The sequence below is a fragment of the Heterocephalus glaber genome, unplaced genomic scaffold, assembly GCF_053883595.1.
Source record: "Heterocephalus glaber isolate CG9 unplaced genomic scaffold, H.glaber_assembly_v1.0 deba00000347, whole genome shotgun sequence".
NCBI lineage: Eukaryota > Metazoa > Chordata > Mammalia > Rodentia > Bathyergidae > Heterocephalus > Heterocephalus glaber.
Window position 1 is genome coordinate 22,824,881 of NW_028258143.1, and position 17,267 is coordinate 22,842,147.

A 17,267-nucleotide genomic window follows, 5' to 3' on the forward strand; every position below is an offset into this window, starting at 1 on the left:
CTTTCAGGCTGGAACCCTATGTCTTACTCTGCTTTGCCTTCCCAGACGAAGCAAGGCTAGATGAACAAGGGGCCACTTTCTTCAGCCATTCTCAACATGCCACAAGCAATCTGTGCATTATTCCTACCAGAGCGGCCTTTCTACACGACTCCATAGCCCTACGCAGCAGCTGTGTTCCCATAAAACGAGAGGCACTTTGCTTAATTTAAAACAAAAACAAAACAAACCCTCCTCTAAGCTTTGAAATGAACTTCCTCCATACCCACAGTCAGCCGAAGGCTCTACCCTAAAGCCACTTTCCCACCGACCTCACCATGACCTTGTATGTTCATCCCTCCGTTGGCAGGGGAAGGCTGTCAGAGCCCAAAGAGCTGCAGTGACAGCTGATGCCCCACACTGGGAGCCCAGAGCCTTCTTCTCATGCTGCTCCAACTCTGGCTACTACCTGGCAAAATAACTCAAAAGAAGGATTATCAGGCATAAACAGCAAGTCTGCATTCTCCAGGTTGTATGCTGACAGCACCCTGGGAGGCAGCATGCACAGTGCAAGGAGGAAGATCGTAACACGTGTGCTAAGTCATCTCTGTTTGAGTCAGTCTATCAACTGTAACTCATCCTCAGGGTAAGTATTTTATTTTTATTGGTGCCAGGGATGGAACTCAGGACCTTGCACTTGTGAGGCAGGTGGTGCCATCCCTGAGCTAAATCCCCGGCCCAGGGCAAGTATTTTTTAAAAGCCCTAGGATCTGTCTTTTTTCTCAAGAGGAAATGTCTCAAAAGCCGAGTGCAATTTCCTGCAGAGTACTTGGGGGAGGCCAGAAATGGGCATGCAGCAAGAACTAGCTAGCACTGGGCTCAGACCCATGCTCCCCTCTGAGATTAACAGCTGTGGGTCCTATTAATGGATCTCCAGCACCCTTCTTAGGTTTCACTGGTTTAATGCAAGCTACCAAAAAATTCTAAAAAGACTACCCCATAAACTATGCAGGTGGTTCTGAAACAATCCACTTAACAGGGGGATGGATGTGGGGGTGCAAGAAGAGAAATGGGGAGGAAAACTGTGGGACCACTGGCCAGGCCTCAAAGCATTTTGCATTTCTTGGGTCCCATCACCAAATCACACGCCAGATGTCTAATATGAATACTCACTTTTATATATCCTGGAATGCTTTATGAACAATCATATCATACTATAATATGTTGTGTTATACTATGCCATCATCCCCCAGCATCCACGGGGATTAGTTCTAGTACCTCCATGAGTACCGAAATCTGTGGATGCTCAAGCTCCTTGTATAAAATGGCACAGCATTTGCATATGACCTATGCACATCTTATATATTCCAAATTCTCTCTAGATTACTTATAATACTGAATCCAGTATAAATGTTATATAAATAAGTTGTTAAACTATACAGTTTAGGAAACAATGACAATGAAAACCAGTCTATACATGTTTGAACAGATGCAGTTTTTTTCCAAACATTTTCATTCCAAAGCTGGTTGCATCTGCAGTTGTGGAACCTGCATATATAGAGGGCTGACTGTATTCTGAGTTGTACTAGTTTGTAAAATGTAAGCATTTGGTGGAAATGACTTAGGCTTCTCTCTCAAAAGGCTGTTTTCAAGAGGAACCACGACAGAGCTAAAGAGATATCTGTTGACAGTGCTTATTAGGCCAAGGAGATTCAAAGTTCCAAAACAGAAGGTGTTTTAGAAAAAAAAAAAAAATCAATTCATTTTAGTGGGGATTTATTTTGTGCAAAGCATAACACAAGTCTTAAATTACTTTCATGTGCCACTAGGAACTTTGGTAATGATAACTGCATTCCAGTGCCAAATGTTCAAAGTATTACTTAACCTTCCTTCAAGATTTCAATAATTCACTGCCAAACTCACAACGACTTATCTCAGTGAACTATTTCCTGCAACCTCTCATTTACCCCAAGTTGGCAATGACACCATAATTTCTTAACTTTCCAAAGTATAACCTGAAACAACTTGGGGACCTACTAAAAAAGCCTTCAATGAACCCTCCCAGCCTGCATAAAACCAGCTTGCTTTGGCACAGCAGCCATGTGCTTCAAGGTTCAACACCAACCTATCTTTCTAGGAAGCACAGTTCAGAAGAGTCTGAGTTCTGAATGCAGATAGCCCAACTTCAGGTGACAGTTCTACCGCTTATCTTCACTTATTAAAAGAGAACTACAGTAGCAACTATCAAGATGGTTGTGAGGATGCAGTGAAATTATTTGCCTAAAAGAGCTCAGCACAGGCCTGGTACACAGAACTCTTTGATGAATGTTAGCTGTTTTTGTTATGCCCACCTCTATCCATTCACTGAACAAATAATTTGAGCGATGCTATGGGCCAGCACTGTCCTAAGTGCTCAGCTTACAGGCTGAAACAAATAAAATCCCTGTCTTCCTGTCCTCCTCCTTGAGAATGGGGAAAGGCAGTACCCCAAGGCTTCACCACTGGTGACCATGGCCCAGCCCATTCCAGCCACCACAGCTTTGCTCAGGCACTATGTCCACCTGGAATGTCCTTCTACCTGCCAAAAACGTGCCTGTTTTTTAAAGAATAGCTCCAAGGTCACCATCTCCAGAAGCTTTTGAGAGAAGGGAAACTGGGATTCCAGCACTGGTTAGCTGTAACCTAACAAACAAGCCCTCATATGTAAACCACATTTACTCTGCTATCATCCCTGGTTTGAAGACAGGGAATATCCTTCTCTCTTAAACTACCCAGGGATCTCTTTTCAAAAAATTTTGTGAAGTGGGTATGTAAATCTCTAACTTAATTATCGTTCCTCACAGTTTGTTGATGAAGGCACCCAAACAGAAATCTGTACAATAAAGAGATATTAGGAAAAAAGAAAAAGAAGAAAGAAAAGCCTTTGGCCCTCACAAAATTCCAGATCTCAATAATTTTCTTTGCTCTGAGTCTCGAAAGTCTCCTTTTCTATATGACTATTTTTGTCTTCCTTGATGGGCAAGCTGGCAGAATTTTAGTGGACTGGTGAACTTGTAAAACTTACATGGTTTTACACCCATGAAACAAAAACAGAGAAACATTAAAGCCTTACAGGCTTTTAGGGTGTCATCAAAGTACCCAATTTCCAATACATATTAAATGTAATGTATATCAAAAATCTTTTCTTGGAATTAAAATTTCTGGTGCAAGTCAAGTGGGTGAAAGCCCAGAATAGAATAGAGGGATTTAGCCACTTGTCCAAGATCTCAGACTGGTGTGTACCATGCTCTCAGGCTCAGTGCCAAGTCAGTAACAGCTCACAAAGCCCAGTCGAATGGCTCAGCACAACTCAGAGTTCACAGCCAGTCCTCTGCCTAGCTGGTCAGGAAAGCCAAGCTCCTTCCTCCTGAGAACCTGAAGGCAGGGCAGCACTCCCACCCTCACACAGAGATAGTCCAATCATATGACAAATGACCCTTAGAGAAAGCAAAATGCCTTTGATTTCAGATAAGGAACATGCTGTATTCTAGTTGGGCAAAAGAACACATGAAAGCAAATAACCATAACAACTTGAGCAAAACTTCCCGGCGATAAACAATTAACAGGCTTACAGCTAAATAAGGGGATATGTCCACTTGGAGATAGCTCTTTCCAGATAAATGAGGACTAATTCCAAATGTCTGAAATTTCCACTCAGCTAATAACAATCTCCTAAAATGCACTGGATACATTCATTGTAGAAAATATTCTAGAATATGGCTTTCCTAACCATGAGAAAAGCATCAAAGGCATGTCCTGAAGATTGAAAGGCCAATGTGGCTGAGTCCAGTATAAAACAACAGGCATAAAAATAAGATTAAGAGATAGATAGGCCCAGGCCATGGGCACAGGGTCATCTATCCTATAAGGTACAGCTTTAATTCTAAGTATACTAGGAAGCCACTAGAAAGGGTTAGGCTATCAAGACATGGAACCCAATTTATGATTTTAAATGATTATTCTGAATGCTATATGCACTAGAGGCTCACCATGGCTGCCCTTATTACATCATGCTGACAATGACAGTACCTCATAATCATTAAGAGTACAGTCTGGACCTACACTGTCACTTTCTAGCTGTGTAACATAGAGAAAATCATTTCCTCTAGGTGCCTCAGTTTCCTCATCTGTAAAATGGGGATAAATGCAAACATCTCCTAGTGGCTATTTTAGTTTAGGGGCAAAAAAAGAAAAAAGGAGGAAGGGAGGGAAGGAAAAAGTATTCAAATGTCTGAATATTACTAATTACTTATGCACTTCTTTCCCAGAATCTTCCAGCATACTAGCCTCCCCCCACCCCGCACACCCTCCCCACCACAAGAGGTAACAGACAATTTGTAAAAATTACTAACAAAGTAAAACATGTCCCTCCTTTTTGTTACTGGAGGCTGCTGCTATGGTGAAAGCAGGAATATATCCAAAATGGGAACTAGCACTTCGTGCTCCACTCAGTGGGACATTACTTCTTAAAGATAAAGGCAATCTTCTGTTGGCTCAGAAAGGCTTTCCTGCTTAAAGTGAGAAATAGCTCTTCAGATGAAGTTATTCATGCTGAGCATCTGAGCAATATGATAGAGTCCCACATGCATGATTATTCATCATCTAACAGCTGCAGACAGAATCTAATGAACTCTTAATGATCCGTGGGGCTTGCAGCCTGCCATGGATCCTCTACTACAGAGAGCACAGAGATTTCAGTGCACTCAGGAAGCCCAACATCCCCTTCAGAAGGGGTAGGGTATGTAACTGCATCTGTATTTGTTCTACAATGTCAAAATTACACTTTATATTGCTAGATTTCCTCCTTCACTGGGATCTTGTAATTTCATGGCTTCTCTATTTGGATTTTTCTGGGAACAAATCACAATTCAAGTCCTTCAGTTGATAACAAAGGTTAGAATGGATACCAAGACATTCATCCAACTAATACTCCTTTTCCACATTTACTGGATAGGAAGGAAACAAGAAATATTCTTGGCTGATACCCAGGAGTCCACCTCCCTCTCCTATACCTCTCTCTACTTCATGCTCAAAGGAGACGAAAGTCACCTATGAGATCTGGATGTCCCTTATGCCATGCAAGCTCCAATGTGTGAGAGACCACTGCTATGGGTGATAAAAGGAATTTACCAATAGTCAAAGCATATAGAAAATTTTAAGTGTTTATCAATACACTGTAAAAGAACAATGGGCAAGTCCAAGAGAAGACCTCACCATCAGGGTGAAAGGCTAAGATTTTTATATTTGACTTTAACACGAGGAGGGGATCTGGAAACATCACCCTAGCAATGCTTTCATCAGTCCCTGGGATTCTGTTGTCCATCCATCTCAGTTCTAAGGACAACCCATACTGTTTGAAGACTGACATTCGATGTTTCTGATCAACAGGGCCCTTGGCATTGCTAGAAACAGTACTTTCAGGTAAAATTAATAGACAAATTTGTAAAGACTGTCTTCTGATAGTGGCCAAGAGGATCAAAATAAAATATATGTGCTTGTACTCGAAAGGGACTTTTGACCTATTGGGATAGGGGAAGAAATGGTATGCTTTAAGACATGACAAGCAGTTAGATCACCTAGTGATAACATGTGTAGTTCTTTACATGTATGTGTGTATGTGTAGTTCTTGTGAATGGCTTATAAAGTAGAAGGTTCATGTTCTTAAGACCCATAACTTAGCTGCAATGGGGCCTTTAAAGAAACAATGGTAAAAATAAGCATGATTCTCCACATATTTCCCCCATCAATTCACTGACTTAGGATGTCGTGGTCAATCTCTCGGTGCTAAAAAGGGATGAAGTGGGGCCCCAGCACTGGTTTTGCTGAACTGCTAGTTGGGAGAGAATGGCTCATATATTTAGTTTGTTTGTCTAAATGGGCAGTCATCATTGTTAAGTAAGATTAACATAAGCAATTAAAGATGTAAAGCTCAAATACCCACATCAGTATAACAGTTAATCTCTATTGTGACAAGCTGTTTCCACCATGTGAAGCCTGAAAATCAATCCATATTCAGTGTTTAAAAGGGCGTAGGATCAGACATAACTTAAACTTGCTCATGGAGATCTCTGACAGCAGAAGACATACTATTTAAACTATCAGAAATATAAACATAGACTTTGGTGGATTTTAACCTGGTGAAGAGAAAATGCACAAGCATATTAAATAAAAGTGAGAAGTTGAATGTTTTCTGGCAGACCTGTTAGATTATACTTAAATTGACTCAGGATAAACATGATTTTGGCAGAGTCTTTTGTGACAATTTTCGCGTTTGTTTTTTTTTTTTTTGGTACCGGGGATCGAACTCGGGTCTTTGCGCTTGCGCAGCAGGCGGTGAAACCACTGATTTAAATCCCCAGCCCTTTTGTGACAATTTTCATCAGGCACTTATAAATAAGAACCATTTTTTACAAGCTCTTGGATGGATTTTTCTTTCGGGAGGGCTGACACAAGTAACTCCATCATGATTTTGACAGCTCTCATGATTTCCTTATTTTTGTCATTGTCTTTGTGAGAGTCTCTGAAGATATCCCTGATCAGTCATTGTTTCCACTGTCCCTCACAGCCAAAATGCTGTTCTGGTTGCTGGTCTTATCTGGTCCCACACGGTCGGGGAGGAGGGGGGAACACCTGACAATGTAGAGTCAATGAAATAGCCACATTTAAGCAACAAATAAGTTTTAAAAAGTAGTTCCTAAGTCAAGTTTACCTGTAGTCCATTGCTAAGTTTGATTTTATCTGTTTTGTGAGGGTCAACATCTCAAAACACCATTGGATCAGATCTTTGTTTTGTTCTGTTTCATTTTTCATATCTCTTTGTTAAGAGTTGTACTTTTGTGGAATTTTAATAAACAAGTTAAAAAGTTTGAAGAGGCAAAGATAAAATAAAATCAACCAGAGCAAAACAAATTCAGCTTCCACACCATTTTGAGCCTTTTCCATGAATCTGACTGCAAAGGCTTTAGACAAGAATCAGAACTGTGGCTTTCAAAAGACTTATAACAGTCATGGTTAGACTTCTGATGAGTTTAGTAACTGACAAGATGAATTAGTCTTTTAATTTTCTAAAGCATTTAAGATTAACAATCATAACTGTCACATTAGGACCAATGGGTTCTCTTTTGTTTACAGATATATTTCCTAGATGATTATATTTAATCCATCTGATTGTCAAAGTCTCATTGTCTTTAAAAATTTTACCTAGGTTAAATTACTAACAAAAATCAAAGGAGACCCTCCCTTAGGCTTTTTACACATTTAGGGAATCATGTTAATAACAACTAGACTTATTATGGGATGGATGAGGTTTTAGATGGCAAGAGTTTCTAAATAACACCAGTTTCCTTTTGTCATAAGCCCCATGGCTGCTTCGATTTTAAAATGCTTCTGACTTCCTTTGTCTCAGTTAACTCACAGATGTTTACGTTTCAATTAAGACTAGCTGGAGTTTACAACAGTGTTTGGTCCAAGGCAATTCTCTCCTCTGTGTCTGCTGGATTTTAGGATCAAGTTATCCAGAGTGGTACCACCACCCAGAGTACAGAGCACCAGAGCTGCCCCAGGGCAGAGGAATTGAACCTTCCAGGCCAACAGCTGCCATAACACCACCCAGAGTGCAGAGGAGCAGAGTAGCCCTCAGTGCACAGGAGGTGAACCTTGCGGGTCGCCTTGCCACCGCCCCAAGTGCAAAGGAGCAGAGCTGTCCCCAGCACAGAGGAGGTGAACCTTCCAGGCCACCATACTACTGCCCCAAGCATCAAGGAGGTGAGGTGCACAGGCGCCAACAGCACACATGCTCCCCTTCCCCCATAGAAATGAGAAGACATGTAAACAAGTCTCAAAACCAGACTTCCAGAATACCTACAGCAACCCCAAAGGGTAACAACATGGAACAATCTGATATTCAAACACCTGTGCTCCCTGAACAGGCAATGAAAGAGGATTTGTAAAAATTGAAATCAAAAATAATTTCTCAGATATCAGCAGAGATTGTGTCCATATTGCAAGACATGATTAATAAATCCAGAGAGGACACAGATAAAAAGAGAGGAGCTGAGGAACATGATGGAATCCCAACATAGGAAACAAATGGAATCCATAAAACAGATGCAAACAGATACCAAGGTGATTAAAAACTCAACTGAAAGTCTCCACAGCAGAATGAGCCAATGTGAGGACAGAATTTCAGATACAGAAGATAAGACTGCAATTAGTGATCAGGAAAAGAAAAATTTCATTAAAATAGTAAGGGAAAATAAATTAAAATAGTAAGGGACCATGAGAAATCAATCCAGCAGCTGCTAGATGATGCAAAGAAGAATAACATAAGACTGATTGGAGTCAATGAAGGAACAGGAGAGAGTGCAGATGACATAAAAAAACTGTTGACAGAAGTGATGGCAGAAAACTTCCCAAGCAGGGGAAAAGAACTTGACATACGGATAAGTGAGGCATATAGGACTCCAAATAGCCTTGATCAAAAAAAATCTACACATAGGCATATAATTGTTAAGATTCCAGAAACTCAACAGAAGAACAAAGTTCTACAAGCAGTGAGAGAAAAGAAACAAATCACATACAAAGCAAAGCCCATCAGAATCACACCAGACTTCTCAGTGCAAACCCTCAAGGCAGGAAGAGCTTGGAGTGACCTATTTCAAGCCCTAAAGGAAAACAGCCTCCAACCCAGAGTGATGTACCCTGCAAAACTATCTTTCAAAATCGATGGAGAAATAAGATACTTTCATGACAAAGAGCCCCTGAGGAACTTCATGAACACCAAACTACCGCTCCAAAAACTTTACACAATATCCTAGGAAAAGACAACAAGGATCACAAACCCAGGAAGCCCAGCAGAATGAATCCATCTGGCGCAAGAAATTAAACACAAAGAAAACAAAAAAGAACAAAGAAGAAAAAGTCATGACAAAAAGAAAAACAAAAAGAAAAGAAAAAGTCATGACAAACATAAGTCAATATGTATCAGTTATAACCATCAATATTAATGGTCTCGATTCACCAATCAAAAGAAATACACTGGCTGAATGGGTCAAGAAGCAAGATCCAAAAATATGCTACATACAAGAAACACACTTAATTCAAAAACAAAGTCATAGAATGAAAGTTAAAGGGAGGAAAACATGCAACAAGAACCCGAAAAAAAGCAGGAGTAGCTATCCTCTTGGCAGATCAAGTAGACTTCAAACCAACACTAATTAAGACAGATGAAGAAGGACACTACATCCTTGTAAAGGGAAGAATCCAACAGGAAGAGATGGCAATCATAAACATATATGTACAAAACACTAGTGTGGCCAACTATATAAAACAAACACTAACGGACATGGAAAATCAAATAAGCACTAATACAATAGCAGTGGAGGACCTAAATACCCCACTCTCACAAATAACTAGATCAACTAGACAAAAAATAAGCAACAAAATACTAGAATTCAATCAAACTCTTGAAGAAATGAACTTAACAGATGTTTACAGAGTCTTCCACCCCACAAAATCAGAATAAACATTCTTTTCAGATTGCACATGGGTCGTTCTCCAAAAGAGAACACATACTCACACGCAACACATGTTTAACTAAGTGCAAAGGAAATGAAGGTATCCCCTTTATATTATCAGACCATAGTGCAATGAAATTGGAGATTCATAGCAAACGAAACTCAAAAAATTTCAGAAACATGTGGAAATTGAACAACACACTGCTGAATAACCAATGGGTCACAGAGGAAATTAAAGAAGAAATCAGACAGTTGCTTCAATTAAATGACAATGACAATACAACATATTGGAATCTATGGGACACAATGAAAGCAGTCTTATGAGGGAAATTCATAGGAGTGAAGACGCATATTAGGAAAACAGAGCGAGCCCAATTAAACAACCTGATGCTGAACCTCAAGCTTCTAGAAAAAGAAGAGCAGGACAACCCCAAAGCTCATACAAGGGAAGAAATTACAAAGATCAGAGGAGAAATCACTCCAATGGAGACTAAGAGAATGATACAAAAAAATCAATGAAGCCAAGAGTTGGTTCTTCAAAAGAATCAACAAAATTGACAAACCCTTAGCCAACCTTGTCAGAAAAAGGAAAGAAAAGGCCCAAATCCATGCAATTAGGAATGAAAAGGGTGAAATTACAACAGACCCAGCAGAAATCCAGAGGACCATCAATACCTACTTCCAGAACCTATACACCAATAAGATGGACAACACAGAAGAAATGGACAGATTCCTAGATGCATATGAATTACCAAAGTTGAACGAAGAAGACTTAGAATTCTGAACAACCCAATATCAACCAAAGAAATTGAAAATGTAATTAAAAACTTATCAACTAAGAAAAGCCGAGGCCCTGATGGCATCACTGCTGAATTCTACAAGACATTTAGAGAGGAACTGCTGCCACTACTGTTTAAACTCTTCAATGAAATTGAAAGGGAAGCAATACTCTCAAAGTCATTCCTGGAAGCAAGTATCACCTTGATCTCCAAAGCAGAGAAAGACCCAACCAAAAAAGAGAACTATAGGCCAATGTCACCAATGAACATAGATGCAAAAATCCTTAATAAGATAATGGCAAGCAGAATGCAGAAGATCATCAGGAAGATCATTCACCCTGACCAAGTGGGATCCATCCCAGGGATGCAGGGATGGTTCAATATACAAAAATCAATCAATGTAATACATTATATCCATAGAGCCAAGGACAAAAATATGATCATCTCAATAGATGCAGAGAAAGCATTTGACAAAATCCAACATGCATTTATGATAAAAACCCTACAAAAAATTGGATTAGATGGTCTCTACCTCAAACTGATAAAAGCCATCTATGAAAAAACCAACAGCCAATATCATACTAAATGGTCAAAAACTGAAATCCTTCACACTCAAATCAGGAACAAGACAAGGATATCCACTATCACCACTCCTGCTCAATATAGTTTTGGAAACATTAGCCACAGCCATTAGAAAAGAGAAAGAAATAAAAGGGATAAAGATAGGAAATGAAGAAGTTAAATTGTCATTATTTGCAGATGACATGATACTCTACATAGAAGACCTCAAGAACTCCACCAAAAGTCTTCTAGACTTAATAACCAAATTCAGTAAAGTAGCTGGTTACAAGGTCAATACATAAAAATCAATAGCTTTTCCCTACACAAGCAACAGACTCACTGAGAGAGAAATAGGGCAAATAATTCCTTTCACAATAGCATCCAAAAAAACTGAAATACCTGGGAATCAACCTAACAAAAGAAATTAAAGACCTCTTCTCTGAAAACTATAGCACTTTGAAAAGAGAGATTGAGGATATCAGAAAAGGGAAAGACTTCCCTTGCTTCTGGGTAGGAAGGATCAATATAGTGAAAATGGTCATACTTCCAAAACTACTATATAGATTCAATGCAACCCCAATTGAATTCCCAGCAGCATACTTCTTTGACCTTCAGAAAATAATCTACAAATTCATTTGGAACAAGAAGAGACCCAGAATAGCAAAAGCAAGTCTAGGTAACAGAGACATGGCAGGGGGTATTACAGCCCCCAACTTGAAACTGTACTACAAAGCTACTGTGATAAAAACAGCATGGTACTGGCAAAGAAACAGACCTGAGGACCAGTGGAACAGATGAGAAGATGCAGAAACAATGCCAGACACACTCAGCCACCCCATCTTCAACAAAAGAGCCAAACACCCTCCCAGGAGGAAAGATAGCCTCTTTAATAAATGGTGCTGGAAAAATTGGGTTTCAACTTGCCGAAGACTAAAGCTACACCTATATCTCTCACCATGCATTAAAATAAAATCAAAATGGATTAAAGATCTAAATATTAAAGCAGAAACACTAAACTGGCTGGAAGAGAGTTTAAGAAGAACTCCTGAAGACTTTGGTGTAGGAAAAGATTTTATGAACAAAACCTCAGTTGCCCATGAACTAGCACAAACAATCAACAAGTGGGAACTCTTCTTATTAAAAAGGTTCTGCACAGCAAGAGAAACCACCAACTGTGTGAAGAGACAACCTACAATGTGGGAAAAAATTTTCATCTGTGGTCCCTCAGACAAACCTCTACTATCTAGAATCTATAAACAACTTAAAAAAATCAGACCTCCCAAACTTAAACATTCAATCCAAAAATGGGCATCTGAAATGAACAGACATTTCTCAGATAAAGAAGTAGAAATAGCAAATAAATACATGAAAAAATGTTCAAAATCACTGGTCATTGGAGAGATGCACATGAAAACAACACTGAGATTCCAACTCTCCCCAGAAAGAATGCCTGCTATCAAGAAATCAACCAATAACAAATGCTGGCAGGGCTGTGGGGAAGACGAACACTGCTGCACTGCTGGTGGGAGTGTAGACTGGTGCAAGCACTGTGGAAATCAGTATGGAGCTACCTCAAAGAACTAGGACTGGAAGTCCCGTATGACCCAGCTAATTCCCCTGCTGGGTATCTTCCCCAAAATTATTAAAATAATTAAAAGTATCATACCACAGTGATATATGTGCACCCATGTTCATAGCAGCAAAATTTGTAATAGCTAAAACTTGGAAGCAGCCCAAATGCCCATCAACTGGAGACTGGATAAAGAAAATGTGGTTTTTTTAATAAAATGGAGTACCACTCAGCCATAAAAAATGAGAAATTAGAGACATTTAAAGCTAAATGGATGCACATTAAGGCAATACTCTTAAGTGAAATAAACAGGACACACATGTGTAAATACCGAATAGTTTGTCTAGTGTGAGAAATTGAAAGTGTAAATAAGGACTAAAAGGTATAACAGGTAATGTGAAATAGGAAGAAAAGGGGCAAAGGGGAAGGAGAATTTGGAGGGCTGGGGGAAAGCAAAGAAGGGAATGGAATTAATATGAGAAAATGAAAAATGGATACAAGGTCTTTTTTTTTTTTTTGGTACCGGGGATCGAACTCAGGTCCTTGCGCTTGCGAGGCAGGTGCTGGAACCACTGAGCTAAATCCCCATCCCTGGATACAAGGTCTTTGCAAATAGGGAGGGATGGAGAGGTTGAAGGGAGGGCAGGGGAATGGGGAAAAAATAAGAAGCAAGAGAGATTACGTAAAGGTGCAAATTTCCAATGATGAACGTCATTATATCGTATACCTATAATGTACCAATAAAATTAATTTTTTAAAAAACGACTAGCTGAGTAATAGTCTTTCAAGTAACCTTCAACAGTAAATTATCTTACTACAGTACCAACATAAAGTAGAAAAAATAACTGCAGCTTAAGAATTGTCCCAGCATTGTTCACAAATGTTTTAGGCACGTCAATTAAACAAATTAAACCACAGAATTTAAAGATAAACTTGCCAATCAGACACGCTGTCTTCCAGTGGACTCTGATTAACTTCTTGCAGCCTGCCTGTAAGGCTCTTTCCCTCCCATGGCACCTCAGGATGGGAGTTAACCCTGGCCTGCTGTCCATTAGGACTTGGTGCAGGCTACCCATGCCCCCAAAGCCAAGTTTTCCATCTGATACCCAGTTTTGCAGCCCGACTTATTCTCCATGCCAGTTTGGGTTTAGATTCCAGCTTGAGCCCTGTCTGGAGGCTCAGACTTTTTTTCTGTCTCCCTGGTTTTTGGCACTTTAGCAGATTTACCCCACTTCCCTTCCTCTTGTATTAGCTTGGCACAGGCTTGAGCTTGGAGCTTTGGCTCTGCTGCTGCTAAAGTGAGGAAAAGCTATCCCATGGCCACTGTGGTCTTACAATGATCTTGCTTTTCTTTAAAGCATATTATTTTACTACAAACAACACTTCCCCTAATCTCAAGGATTGGACAGGGGCCTGAGAGAGGCCATTGTTCCTGATCTTAGGCAGTGTCATACAAAAATACGGTGTTTTTGAGAGTTTGAGGATCAAGATTTAGAGCAATTCTTAAGAATACAGCCAACTGTGAGTCAGAAAGGGTAGAAGACCCCAGGACCCATCATTTGGGCAGCATCCACCCAAAAGGTGTCCCCAGACTAAAGTGATGGACCTCCTACCATCTGCAGAGGGACTCAAGGTGTGCTACAATCTAGGCTGTCCCCCAAGAAAGAGAGTCTCCAATCTGCAACAGCACTGGGGCCAGATTGCCCAGCTTGTCAGGCCAGACCAATCCTGGAGAACAGATCCACAAACTGAACTTGGCTACAGATCAGCTGTGAGGGGAAGGGGAGAGAGACTCACTGTCCCAGAGAAGCAAAAGCCTGGTGGTTGCCTATAAATTTCTCAGATCAAGAAGTCCTGTCAGAAGGGTGAAAGCAGCAGACCTCACACAGGGAAAGGTGAAGAGAAAAGGAGTGCTCAACTGCAAAGGGAGAGACAAATTCACTGTCCTGGAAAGGCAGTAACTCTCGAGGCACTCACAGGTTTGCAGCTGCAGCCCTATGGGTCTGTGGATGCTGGGCAGAGGTGAGAGGAAAAACTTCAGGGACAGAGTCTTGCAGTGTAAGTGGATTCACCCTGGATGAGCTGCCACTGCCAACTGCACCACACACTGAAAGCAAGGGTGACCTATCAAAGGAAGACCCTTAACACTGCTAGAAACAGCCCTTCCACGTAAACTTAACAAATGTGTAAAGACTGACTTATGTCAGTGGTCAAGGGGATCTGAGTAAAATATATATTTGTACTTGAAAAGGACTTCTGACATTATATTGGGGTAGGAGAAGAAATGGTATTCTTTAAGACATGACAAGTGGTTCAGATCATCTAGTGATACATGCGTAGTTCTTGTGCACAGCTTACAAACTGGAAGGTTAATGTTCTACTACAGACTCATCATTTAGCTGCAATGGGGCCTTTAAAGAAACAATAGTAAAATAACCATGATTCCCCACACCTTACAGAGACCATTTCAACAAATTCATTTCACAGTCCTGCTTATAAAATCACACTCCATTAGGATACAACTACAAGGGAGGAAAACTGTTAGAGAAATTTTTTTAAATGATGAAGCAGAGTAAACAAATATAAGCAAGAGACAAGATAAATGTAACTGGATTTAATAAGCACTTATTATATGCCGCGTCCTACTAGGCAAGCAAGGGCAAAGACACAAAAATAAATAAAATGTAGCCCTCACCTGCAAAAACATGAATATTATAGTCAAAACAGGTATACAAAGAACCACAATATAAAGCAAAACATGGTGGGGCAAAGGGAAGTGTGGGCTGAGTGGTGTGGGAGGGACCCTCAGTTCCTAAGCACCACCTAACTGGGAAATAGCCCAGGCCTTGTAGAAGCCAGAGCCCTTAAATTGTCTTTAACCACATGAAGGAATTTCACAAGGCCAAGAAGATACAGAGATATATAGAGACAAGCGAACCAGGACAGAGAGGGAGTATCTAGTCTGTGTGGCCACAGAACGGAAAAAATGTGGTGGAACAAAAGAAGAATGTTATGTTTGGGGCAAAATTATTAGAGGGCTTTGAATGCCATGCTTAGGTGATTGGGCTTTGTTATCTGGGCAGCACAGAACTCTAGGCTTCTGAGCAAGAATGGACATGGCCAGTCTGTATTTAGGAAAGTTGCTATAGGAGGCAAGGAAAGAGAAAAGTGGCACCTGTTTCTTCTATCAGAGACAGGCTAGACTAGAACGACTGACAGAGATCTGAAAGAGGTATTTCCAATAAAATAACATTTTCTTTATGCTCTTCTGCCACTTTCAAATAGGCATATATTCTTATATATGGAAGGCAATATAAAAATAATTATTTCAGGGAAAAGACTACTAAAACTAGCTGGGTGAGATGGCACACACTGTAATTCCAGCACTCAGGAGGGTGAGGCAAGAGGATCTCATGAGTTCAAGTCCAGCCTGAATTATACAGTGAGGCTCTGTCTCAAAAAACAAAAACAAAAACAAACAAATCTGACAAATGGATTGTGTATTTGGGGGAAGAAGATCATTTGAGACATAAGAAATTTAAAATTAACCCCAGACTCCAATGATGGTGAGTGCTCAGGCCTCAAAGTTAAACAAGAACAGGGGGAAAGGAAGCATCTTAGCTTCAGTCCTCTGAGGTTCATCCATCATCTTCTTCCCACCAATCAGAAATAGAAAAGGAGACCACGAGGGCATGACACACATTCAGGTACCATTTACCAGAGATGGGCTAAAATTATTCTAGCATCTATGAAAAGTTTTCTAGGCAAAAGGCCCCAGTGAAACAAAGTAATATGTAAACCAAAAATAAGAACCAAGAGAGATTATGTAAAGGTGCAAATTTCCAATGATGAATGTCATTATATTGTATACCTAAAATGTATCAATAAAATTAATTTTAAAAAAAGAAAAAAGAAACAAAAGAAACAAAGTAATGTGTAAACCAAGTGGCAATGGGATATGGCTGCTACACAGTTTTCAAGACTATTTAAAGTCACTTCTTAAATGCCCTTTACGTGACAGGAGTGTATACACTAACACAACACAGTCAAACCTTGGCACTGAACTGCTTTGAAACTCATCAAATGTGGTGTTCCATTCATTCTGATGTGAAAATTTTGTCCCAGTACCAGTTGTTTGTTTGGTAATCAATGCACATGCTACAATTTGTCACTGTCAATGGCTTATGACTTGCTACCCTTTCCGATCAAAACATTTGTTTAGTTTTGGTCATTTTTGGTACTACTTGTCACACCTCCCAGAAGTATTTAATGACAAGTACAAAAGTACTACTCTAGGGGCCGGGGATTTAGCTCAGTGGTTTCGCCGCCTGCTGTGTAAGCGCAAAGACCTGAGTTCGATCCCCAGTACCAAAAAAAAAAAGTACTACTCTAGTTCTCTGTTCTCTACAACATCTGCAAGCCAATGTTACAGCACTATTTGGCCCAAAAGTATCACGGTTATTACAACAGAGACTAGAGTTAAAAGATACTATATTTCTTCTTAATCTATACATTAATTCGCTCATCTTAAGTGTGACATTTGCCTCTATTATGCTACTACAAATCTGAAATGCTGAATTAGAGCCAGGTGTGGTGGTACATGACTGTAATCCCAGAACTTGGGAGGCTGAGGCAGGAGGACTGCTGTGAGTTCAAGACCAGCATTCAAGGCCAGCCTGAACCACACAGTGAGATCTGTCTCAAGAAATGAATAAATATCCGCCGCCTGCCTCACAAGCACAAGAGTCCGAGTTCAATCTCTCGTACCAAATATAAAAATAAATAAATAAATAAATAAATGTTGAAATAGGAAACTTCAGTTCAAAA

At 40.1% G+C, this 17,267-nt stretch overlaps 1 protein-coding gene and 1 pseudogene across 12 annotated transcripts in view; both read right to left on the reverse strand.

The window, feature by feature from the left end:
* The window catches only part of Clasp1 (cytoplasmic linker associated protein 1), a 260,640-nt gene that overhangs the window by 186,038 nt on the left and 57,335 nt on the right, over positions 1 to 17,267 (reverse strand). The window lies entirely within an intron of this gene.
* The window catches only part of LOC147829881 (calponin-3 pseudogene), a 74,305-nt pseudogene that overhangs the window by 27,370 nt on the left and 29,668 nt on the right, over positions 1 to 17,267 (reverse strand). The window contains exon 1 of the transcript XR_015446252.1: positions 1 to 17,267. This exon is cut by the window's left edge and continues 27,370 nt beyond it; it is cut by the window's right edge and continues 29,668 nt beyond it. The product of XR_015446252.1 is annotated as a calponin-3 pseudogene (transcript).